This window comes from Primulina eburnea, chromosome 14 (genome assembly GCF_022965805.1).
Source record: "Primulina eburnea isolate SZY01 chromosome 14, ASM2296580v1, whole genome shotgun sequence".
Classification (NCBI taxonomy): domain Eukaryota; kingdom Viridiplantae; phylum Streptophyta; class Magnoliopsida; order Lamiales; family Gesneriaceae; genus Primulina; species Primulina eburnea.
In genome coordinates, this window is record NC_133114.1 from 17,906,377 (window position 1) to 17,918,299 (window position 11,923).

General features: G+C 34.4%; 1 long non-coding RNA gene across 1 annotated transcript; it reads left to right on the plus strand.

Annotated features, from left to right (window-relative positions):
- Window positions 1-4,911: 4,911 nt before the first annotated feature.
- Window positions 4,912-5,409, plus strand: LOC140812049 (uncharacterized). The gene is made up of 3 exons (XR_012113593.1): window positions 4,912-5,122; window positions 5,210-5,251; window positions 5,367-5,409. It is a non-coding gene; the product is annotated as an uncharacterized lncRNA (long non-coding RNA).
- The last annotated feature ends 6,514 nt before the right edge of the window (window positions 5,410-11,923 follow it).

An 11,923-nucleotide genomic window follows, 5' to 3' on the forward strand; every position in this document is an offset into this window, starting at 1 on the left:
TTGGAACTGTGGTTGAGTCTGTTGGAGAATAGAGACAAGATATATTTGATCACACCTTAAACGGATTACATTTCAGAATTTATAAAGAATTACAACTACAAAAATTAAATGCATACTAATTAATAATTGGAAAATGAACTTTTGACTGATATTAATTCTTCAAGCATTCCAACCAAAATGTCTCTTTAAATCACACGTTTAACTTTTATCACCCTTCCTTAAACTTGTGATTTAACTCCAAGTTTATCTCTGAGCCTTTGGAAGTCTAAAATCTTCAACGCCTTTGTAAGAATATCAGCTATTTGTTCTCGAGTTTTCACATGCTTCAGCAGAACTTCTCCTTTGTTAACACAATCACGAAGAAAATGATATCGAGTGTCGATGTGCTTACTTCTTTCATGAAATACCGGATTTTTAGCCAATGCAATTGCAGAAATATTATCAATATGAATGTGAATTGCCTCTTGTTGCTCAAGTTGTAGCATTTTCATTACATTCTTCATCCATATAGCATGACAAACACAAGCGGTGGCAGCCACGTACTCAGCTTCACAAGAAGATAACGTCACAATCTGCTGCTTTTTTGAACTCCAAGCTACCGCTGCATTTCCTAGAAAGAAAACAAAACCCGTAGTACTCTTTCGATCGTCTAAATTTCCTCCCCAATCACTATCACAAAAACCAGTCAGCTTAAAATCTTCATTACTTGAGTAAACTAAACCAAAACTGATTGTTCCCTTTACATAACTCAAAATCCGTTTGAGTGCTTTCATGTGAGTTTGAGTAGGTGCTGTCATGAATCTGCTCAACACACCTACTGCAAATTGAATATCCGGTCTGGTGTAAGTTAGAAACCTCAAGCTTCCAATCATGCTTCTGAAAAGAGTTGCATTTGTTCTACTTGATCCATCAACTTTAGATAATTTAACACCTGAATCCATAGGTGTAGCCGCAATGCTGCAATTCCTCATTCCAAATTCATTCAAAATTTTTTCTGCATATCTCTTCTGATTTAACCGGATTCCTCCATCTTCTTGTTTGACTTCAATACCTAAATAATATGACATAAGACCCAAATCTGTCATCTCGAACCTTTGTCGCATGGATTTTCGGAAATCTTCAATCATGCTAGAGTTGTTTCCGGTAAAAATAAGATCATCGACATACAAACATACAATCAACACACCTCCAGCTTTTTCTTTCTTCACATATAATCCATGCTCATGTGGTGATTTCTGGAAACCGGTTTGCTCAAAATAAGAATTAATGCAACTATACCAAGCTCTTGGAGCTTGTTTAAGTCCGTATAGTGCCTTTCTTAGTTTCAAGACTTTATCTTCATTTCCTACTGCAATATATCCTTGAGGTTGAGTAACATAAACCTCTTCTGAAAGTTCTCCATTCAAAAAGCAGATTTCACATCCATTTGGTGCACTTTCCACTTTAGTTGAGCTGAAATTGCCAAAATCAATCTAATTGTTTCAATCCTTGCAACAGGAGAAAAAACTTCTTCATAATCAATCCCTTTTTTCTGTGTGAATCCCCGAGCTACCAATCGAGCCTTATATTTTTCCACGTCGCCATCAGCATTCTTCTTTATTTTGAATATCCATTTCACACCAATTGCTTTCTTTCCGGGTGGCAACCGAGTCAACTCCCAAGTATGATTTTTGTTGATGGATGCAATCTCCTCATCCATAGCCTTTTTCCATTCAATTTGTTTTTCTGCCTCCTCAAAATCTAATGGCTCAATATCTGCAAATAAGCAAAAGAAAGTAGGATCATTGATAATTTCAGAATCTTCGTATATCTCGGTTAGATTTCTGAACCGATGAGGTCTTTCATTCGAATTTTCAGACCGAGAATCTGCATCCATGCTTTCTGAATTTTCAGGTTCTGTGATTTCAGATTCTGTATTATCAAAACTGATTTCTGGAGAATACGAGAAATCATGTTCATCACTTTGATTTTTCCAATCAAATGACTTGCTTTCATCGAAGACAACATCTCTACTAATGATAAGCCTTTTTGTGTTCGGATTATACAACTTGTATCCTTTAGAATTTTCCGCATAGCCAAGGAAAACAAGTTTCTCACTTTTGTCATCGAGTTTACTTCTCAACTCATCAGAGACATGTGAGTAAGCCACACTTCCAAATACTTTGAGATGAGAAACACTTGGCTTTCGCCCACTCCAAGTTTCAATTGGTGTCATTTTCTCCAAACTTTTGGTTGGACAACGGTTGGATAAATATACAGCACATGCTACTGCTTCTGCCCAGAAAATCTTTGGCATATTCATACTTTTCAGCATGCTACGAACCATATTTAAAATAGTTCGATTCTTCCGTTCTACAACTCCATTTTGTTGCGGAGATCTTGGAACAGTTAGTGGCCTTCTAATTCCATGAGATTCACAAAAGTTGTTGAATTCTAGTGATGTGAATTCTCCTCCACGATCGGTTCTTAAGGCTTTAATCACAAACCCACTTTGATTTTCTACGAATGTTTTGAATTTTTTAAATGATTCAAAAGCTTCAGATTTTTGCTTAAGAAAGTAAACCCATGTTTTCCTGGAAAAATCATCGATGAACAATAAGAAATAATTGTTCTTACCAAATGAAGTTGGCTTGATAGGTCCGCAAATATCAGCATGTATTAATTCCAAAGGTTTTGATGCTCTCGTCAAGGATTCCTTCGGAAAACTTTTCCTTGTTTGTTTGCCAAATATGCAATTCTCACATAGTTGATTAGGATGACAAAATAATGGCAAACCAGCAACCATCTTTTCTTTACTCAAAATATTTAAACTTTCAAAATTTAAATGCCCCATTCTCAAATGCCATAGCCATGATGAATCGGAAATGCTATTCTTGAAACACTTCAAAATACATGTTTCAATGTTGAGAGGAAACATTCTGTTTTTCGTCATAGGCACTTTAGCAATCATCTTCCCTTTGTGACTTTTGAGCACTAGTCCACAGTTCATCATATCAACTGCATATCCTTTTTCAAGCAATTGTCCAATGCTCAAAATATTTGACTTCAAAGCAGGAACATAATAAACATCGGAAATAAATTGATGATCTCCGTTCTTTAGTTTAATCAAAACATCACCTCTTCCATCAATCGAAACTTTAGTCTTGTCTCCAAAAAAAATGTTTCCTCCAAACGACTTATCAAAAAAGGTGAACAGATCTTTGTTACCTGTCATGTGATTGCTTGCACCGGTGTCAAGATACCAAGTTTCCCCAGTGCTTTGTTCATCCTCACTTTTGCATGTCATTAACAGTGTTGATTCTTCATTTTCGGTTTCAAGATAATGATTCTTTTCTTCTTTCTTTTCTGAATCTGGGCACTCACTTGCGTAGTGACCAAGTTTTTGACAGGAGTAACATCTTATTTCTGCTTTATTTCTTCCGCCTCTTTGCTGAAAATGAGATCTTCCACGACCTCTCGAGTATTGCTGTTGATTATTTGATTCATCATGGTATCCTTTCGAGTATCGTTGGTGATTATTTGAATCACCGTTGTATCCATTCCATCTTCCTCCTCTGCCTCGAGAATTTCTTCGTCCACGACCTCTTTCATAGTTTCTACCTCTTCCTCTTCCACGATTAAAAGATTTAAAATCTTCATTCTTTTCTCCCAAATAAAGTTTGGATTGCAAAGATTGTGAAGGTGGTTCTTCCTTTCTTTTAATTCTCTCTTCGTGAGCTTGCAACGATCCCATCAATTGATCAATCGTCATGGAATCTAAATCTTTTGATTCTTCTATAGCCACAACAATATAGTCAAATCTCGCATCAAGTGATCGAAGAATTTTTTCAATCACACGAACATCTTCTGTTTTCTCTCCGAGTCTTTTCAATTGGTTGATGGTGGCAAGAACGCGAGAAATATACTCCGAAATTGATTCCGACTCTTTCATATTTAATGATTCAAACTCTCTTCTCAAAGTTTGAAGACGAATACGTACAACTTTGTCACTTCCATTGAATGAATTTTGAAGCAAATCCCATGCCTCCTTCGACGTTGATGCCGTGGCTATTTTTTCAAAAACTTCATCATCTACGTAAAGTTGAATGGTGGACAGTGCCTGCTGATCCTTCTGTTCAGATTTTTGCCACGCTGTTCTTTGGGCTTGACTCAACGTTGTTTCATCTTCGGGAGCTTCCACACCTTTTTCTACAGCATCCCACACACCTTCAGAACGCAACAGAGTCTTCATCTTAATGCTCCAGTTGCTGTAGTTTTCCTTTGATAGTTTCGGAAAGTGTACAGGAAGAGAATTCATGGTGATGTCTTCAAATATAATTGTCTCACTCCGATAAAAAAGCTCTGATACCACTTTGTTGGAGAATAGAGACAAGATATATTTGATCACACCTTAAACGGATTACATTTCAGAATTTATAAAGAATTACAACTACAAAAATTAAATGCATACTAATTAATAATTGGAAAATGAACTTTTGACTGATATTAATTCTTCAAGCATTCCAACCAAAATGTCTCTTCAAATCACACGTTTAACTTTTATCAGAGTCTAGCTAGGGGTGGGTTAGGCCTTAAAGATATTATAAAAGCTGGTTATTTATAGTAAATAATTGTCTTTGAATACACATGGCTGTTGTTTTGTTTTTGTTTTTCGAGTAAATTGTTTGGATTCTGAGAAACCGAAACAAGCTAATCTGTCGAACGCTGATTCTCTTGATTACTGCAGCATGGTGAAAATAATGAAGAGATTCGAAGAGTGCCAGCGAGTTAAAAAGGGTGTTCCAGAGGTACATGTGATGCTTAAAATTTGACATATCTATGGACTTTTAATCCTTCCACATATTCATTATATGTATCGGATTTAATATGGTTGGTTCTCTTAACAGAGGGAGGAGGATGTTCTGAGAGAAGAGATGGAAATGCTCAAACAGAAGGAGGACCAGTATGTTTTCTCAAAACAAATGAGATTCTTGTATTTTTCGAAAATCCGTGTTGTGTTGTGTCTTTCCTGTTAATTTGCAGGCATGTGTTGGGGAGGGATCTCAATAGCATGACTCGCGAAGATTTGCAAGAACTCGAACAACAACTAAACGAAGGGCTATTGTGCATCAAGGATAGGAAGGTTTGTCCTTTAAATTAGACTTTGGACTTAAAACAAAACGTATTACTCTTTCAATGCTAACAATAAAAGACAATGCTACGGTTTCAGGAGGCAATATTGGTCCAGAAACTTCAAAAATCAAGGGATGATGTATGCATGCAGATTAATCTCTTATTTTTTGCATAAATATACCAGCTGATTTCTTATACAGGTCCTGGAGGAAAATTGAAAAACATTTGTCCCTTTTTTTTTAATTTTATTGCAGGAGCTACAATCCATGAAGGAGAATGTGACTTTACGCCAAAAGGCATGTGTTGCTAGCTCTCTCATTTCGAGTTATTGATGTGAATATATCTAAGTAAGTAATATGCACTGGGGCTTAATATGATTCATAGGTTGAAAACCTTGAAAGGCTTTGTGCCCCGATCAGCTATCAACAACCACTTCTTCTCAACTTCGAGCTCGGACAATTAGGCGTCGCCAGTCCCCAACTAGCTTGCGATACTAGCACCGGAGATGCAGACTTAGTGGACACCACCTTGCAATTGGGGTAAGACATTTTCTCCGAATTTTCGGCCTTTTATGTTCCTGTTTTCCTACTACGAGTATTTGTTTCTTGCTTTCCGTACGTGTAGGCCTTTAACTTCCAAGGTTTGTGGAAAAAGGAAAACTCCATGCGAGGGAAGAAGAAGCAATAATGCCGATACTTTTCTTTCGTTATAGGACCAGCCGGCGGTTTATTTAATGTTTGCAAATGGTTGAAAAAAAATGATTATGAACTTCATTTTTTTTTATATAAAGTTGTGAAACTTTATATAAAAAATATCTATAATCACTTTTTTGAATATTTACAAATGCTACCTTGCTTTGAGCATTTGTGGTTTATATATAATTTTTGGTTTAGTTATTCTATATTTCTCATCGCATATATGGTTTTTGGGAATGAATAAAACACCAGATGATTAGTTTTATGGACTTGCAGTCTCCTCTTTAAAGATCTCTAATGAATTTATGGAATATATTGATTCTCCCCTTCTGGATCCCCAAGTTCGAAGCAAGTTTCTGCATGTGTAAATATATTAAGTTAATTGATTGAATTATGAGTTTGGTTGGTAAATATTGTCATGGAATTGATAACTAACATCGAGCTGATTCACCACATTTCTATTTTCTTGAAGTTATAAAATTCTTAGGATAAATTTGAAACGTTTTCCACTATTTTTTTAACTTTAAAACCCTGTTAATTTTTTATTTTATTTTTTTGTAGAACCTCAAATTTCGAAATTCACCAATAAAACAACTTAACATTTTAATAAATCAAAATAATTTAACATTTAAAATCTCAAGTGCATAAAAAATCCCTAAATCGTCAATTAACAAAATTCAACATCCACCTCTTAACATGATTGAAACTATCCTCCAAATAAAGCATAAAAATCTCTAATCAAATCATTAACAACATCCTTTAAAACTTTGACTGTTAAGCTAATGCGGAAAATAAATGTCACTCGGGAGTGTACTGTCGTACTCGATACTAGGGATGCAATTTCCTACGAACCCGTTGGAGGATCTGATACCCGACCCGAATAGAAGAGGGCATGTAGAGATTTTAGACCCAATTAAATAATTGGGTAATCGAATATGGGGATATTTGGGTTTGAGTATGGAGGCGGGTTTGATATAATCCGACCCACACCCGATCCGAATACCCGTTTAAATTAATATATATATATATATATATATATATGTATATATATATGTATAGTAATTATATTTATTTATATTAAAGATTCGTCTTTTCAAATCTAAGTAAATCGATACTTTTTCTTTTCTCTCTCTTTCACTTTCATTTTTACGTTTCAAGGTTTTACCGCTCTTTTATTTTTCATTCAATTTCTCATCTTCTCCACTCGTAAGTTTATTTCATGTTTGACTTCAAAAATTGAAAAATACTTTATTTTTGTTGAATTGCGGAATTTTGTTCAACTAATATAAACTATTTTTAATATTTTATTATTTTTTCTATAAAGTTTATTTTGCAAATTTTTATCTTTATTAATTTTTCTTATTGTTCATTTAAATAATTTTTTAAATATTCATAACTTCATTGAAACAATTTAAATTTGACAAAATTTAATTGTATATGATAATAGGGTATTTGGGTAGGATATGGGTATCCGATAATCCGATGGGTATGAGGATGTGGATGAAATTCAATACCCGATGGGTATGGGGATGAATGTAGTAAATGGGTATGTGATGAATGTATGAAATCCGACCCATACCCTACCAATTGTCATCCCTACTCGATACACTCAAGTGTCAGCACCTCCCTCAATATCATCATCACCTGCTGAATTCAACTCTAGCGAGTCTAATAACTCAGTACGTTCTAAACAGAAGTAACTAATAATACATATACACGCACATGCATTAAAATCATACTTTTTATTTAAAATAACTTGTAAGCCTAAATAAATCGTAAAACTTTCAATCATTTATCATTTTGGGTGAAGTTTGATCTTTGGAAATGACTAGTCTTTTATCCTCTAGTCGACTGATCAATCTTAGCTCACCATTGCGCATGGGGATGGGTACTAGTGACCGACGAAAAATGAAAATATGATCGTTGAGCTCCCTCTGGTGCCTTTTCTCGTAAATGGGCTCTCTATGATGCTTTCTCCCTCACGATATTCTCAAAAATCATATATCATATCTTGTATGTCACAATCAATTCACATTCGCCAAAATATTTTTCTTTTTCTTTTTAATCATAAAATATCACGTCCTTTACAAATTTGAAAAATAACATTTCGAGCAGTAAAAATTTCATATCTTTACCATAAATAAAAAAATATCATATTTTCATCATAAACGTTCAAAAACATCATTTAACATGTGTTATGATCCTTCGGAACGATGCCAATCCTTTTCGTACTACCTAGATGTAAAATGACTGTATTGCCCCTGGATGTAAAATTCCTCGATTTTGATTTTTTTTTTACTTTCATTGACTCTAGACTATCACAAATAATTATTTAAGTTTAAATTTAATTTAATATTTTTATTTAAAGTAAATTCAAAAAGTTTTTGATTTATTCTATTTACTAATTTGTGAAGCGTTTAATTCCCGAATTAATTCAAACTTTAATATATTCTTACCAAATTTTAAACATAGACTTTTATTACCTAAACCACCCTTCTGAACCATGAATCGACCCCCGTGGTCCATGGTTCCCTTTTCTTTTTTCCTAGACCTAACTCGAACCTAAGCTAATTCCATCAAACCATCTTTCGTTTTTCTCGAACCACACCCAAGACACCACGAGCCAACCCCTGACCAGAGCACCTAGGGACCCTACTGACCAGCCCTAACCCATTTAACCATCCCCTATCCCATGCCACAAATTCTAGCATGAGTTGCGGCCGAGACTTACAAACTAGGACTCCAACTCGGCGAGGACTCATAACCAGAGCCACCACCAGAGCCTGAACCCTCTTGACCCTCACTGTACCACCCTCGTTCTAGCCTAGAACACCCTAGCCAAGCCCTGACCCTCACGCTGTACGTACCGATCGCGGCTTGCAATCTATGCGCATGGGAAAAGTTCATGCGATCATGGACTCTTCCCTATCGACAAACCACGAGTCCTAGCCCTACTAGGACCCTCCCAAACCCTAAACCAAGACTCACACCGAGGCCCAGCCCAACCCTGGCCAAGCCCCTGGTGCACAACCCTCCTAGCCGAACCAACTTTGCAATCTGGTGACTAGGAAAACCCTAGACGTGTCCTTCCTTAACCAACTCGATTCCAACCTTTGTTTCAACCCTTAATGACTCTTTTATCGTCACTTAAACACTTCCTATTGGCAGCGTGTCCTTAGGAATCATAGCGTTAAAGAAAAAGTGTAAAAACATCAAAACTTTGAAAATAATCGTTATATCTTTAAACCCACCGAACGTAAATATTTATCATGAAAAATAAATCAAATCATGTATAATATTGTTTGAATGATGTGTCAAAGGATATAGATATGTGCCTTTGTGTTTTAGAACACTCGAATACTTGATCTTCGGCGTCGGGCGCGAGGAAGAACGAACGAACGACGAAGACACCTTGTTTTTCCTATTCCAAATTTCAAAATTATTTTGTGTGAATTGTGTGAAGTGGATGGCTGAATTTTTTCGCCAAAGCCTAGGTTTTCATTTTTATTGATTTTAATTTGCATGATAGGGCTTGAGTTTTGGGCTTTTAAGTTTAAGAGCAATTGAGCCTACTCAACATAAGTGAATTGAGCCTAATAACATCTATTTAATTGAAAAATAAAAGTTTATAAAAATTAGTTTTCAAAAATAATGCTTTTGATATTTTAAAAGTCACTCGTTTGCACAAAACCGGCTTCTCGGAATAAGTCGTGCTCGTCTCGTAAAATAATTTGAATTTTATTATTTTTAATCATATCAAGAAGCCTTGAAAATATTTTTCGAAAAATATTAATTTTATCTTGGTCGTCTCCGATCTCCTTTCCCAAGCCTATTATCGAATATTCGGACAAAATATTCAATTCTCATGATATCATGTCATTTAATCATTTAGTCATGTAATCATACCATTAACCATATATTATGCATCACGTAAGTATTTAAAATCAATCAAGCAAAGCGAGTAAGCAATTTATATTGTTTGCATGCATGTGGTTTACGTTTGATTGATTTTTCGGGTGTTACAAATCCTCCCAACTTAAATAGATCGTCCTCGAAATTTTCCTAGTCTTGACTATTGAAATGTTTAGGCTCCATTATTTACTTCATACTCAATCTTACCGACTTAAATTTTCGCACCATATCACGCTTCCGCTGCGTACTCTGATATAAATATACAATAAATTTTGTTCAAACATACAATATATAAAAATATAGGTAATATTTTCAAAAAAAAAGTTTTCGGGTCAACCCACGACCCAACCCGAAACCCATCTAACCTGGCACTAACCCGAACCCAATCAACCCGAACCCAACACGAACCCGAAAAAACCCCAACCCGAACTTGATTTTTTTCGTGTTGGGTCGTGTCAGGTTGACGGGTCATGTTGCATTTTGACACCGCTAACTTTTTTAACTTTAAAACCATATTAATTCTTTATTTTATTATTTTTGTAGAACCTCAAATTTCGAAATTCACCAATAAAACAACTTATCATTTTAATAAACCAAAATAATTTAACATTTAAAATCTCAAGAGCATAAAAATCCCTAAATCGTCAATTAACAAAATTCAACATCCACATCTTAACATGATTGAAACTATCCTCCAAATAAAGCATAAAAATCTCTAATCAAATCATTAACAACATCTTTTAAAACTTTGACTATCAAGCTAATGCGGAAAATAAATATCACTCGGGAGTGCACTGCCGTACTCGATCAACTCAAGCGTCAGCGCCTCCCTCAATACCATCATCACCTGCAACATTCAAATCTAGCGAGTCTACTGCTTCAGCACGTTCTAAGCAGAAGTAACAAATAATACATATACAAGCAAATGCATTAAAATCATACTTTTTATTTAAAATAACTTGTAAGCCTAAATAAATCGTCAAACCGTAAAACTTTCAATCATTTATCATTTTGGGTGAAGTTTAATCTTTGAAATTGACAAGTCTTTTATCCTCTAGTCGACTGATCAGTATTAGCTCACCATTGCGCATGGGGATGAGAACTAGACACCGATGAAAAAATGAAAATACGATCGTTGGGCTCCCTCTGGGCCTTTTCCCATAAACAGACTCCCTTTGGGGCCTTCTCCCTCATGATATTCTCAAAAATCATATATCATATCTTTTATGTCACAGTCAATTCACATCCTCCAAAATATTTTTCTTTTTCTTTCTAATCATAGAATATCGCGTCCTTTCCATATTTGAAAAATAACATTTCGAATAGTAAAAATTGCATAACCTTACCATAAATATTTTGTATGATATATAGTCTGAAACAAACTCCTCGTGCATAGTATGATACATTTATTACATTTATGCTTGAGCACTACTTTTTAATTGGAACCGTAGATAAAACATTGTTTATATTTACTAAGACTGGCCATGCTTTATTTGTTCAAACATATGTTGATGACATAATATTTGCCTCCACTAACCCTAAGGAATAAAACATTATCTTTGAAGAATTTGTGCATTTTTTAGTCGATAAATGATTAAAATTTACATTAGAAAAGTTTTTTTTAATTATTACTATTATCAAAATAGAAATAGAACTCAATTAAAATCATAATAAATATTCGAGATAATATTTTTCAAAGCTTGCAAAAAAATTATCGAGGGGCACTTGTGTCATATAATAAAAATATTAAATATGACTCATAAACATGATACCTCACATCGAAGTTGATCTACCATGGACAATTAATTATCAGATTTCATTTTAAAAATATGTCCAAAAATCCTAAAAACTTGGAAACGTAGACCTATGATTAAAAAGTTTATAAAAAAAAATATAAGACTGTCTCTATTTTATGAGACATATATCTCAACCAATCTGATCCGTTCAATTAAAAATATTAATTTTCATCTCAAAAATATTTTTTTTATTTCAAAAATAATCTTTCCTATATTGGAACCAATTAAAACTTAGATTTCCAATTTCATGATCTTATAAAAATTAACTATTTTATGACACTACATATTATTTCTTGATAACTTTAAACATTCCTCAAATGAATTCATGCTTATAAGGTTTAGTGACAAAGTTCAAAAATAGAGGTTTTTGGACTTTAGAAATCACAGCAATCACAATATCAATCCAAC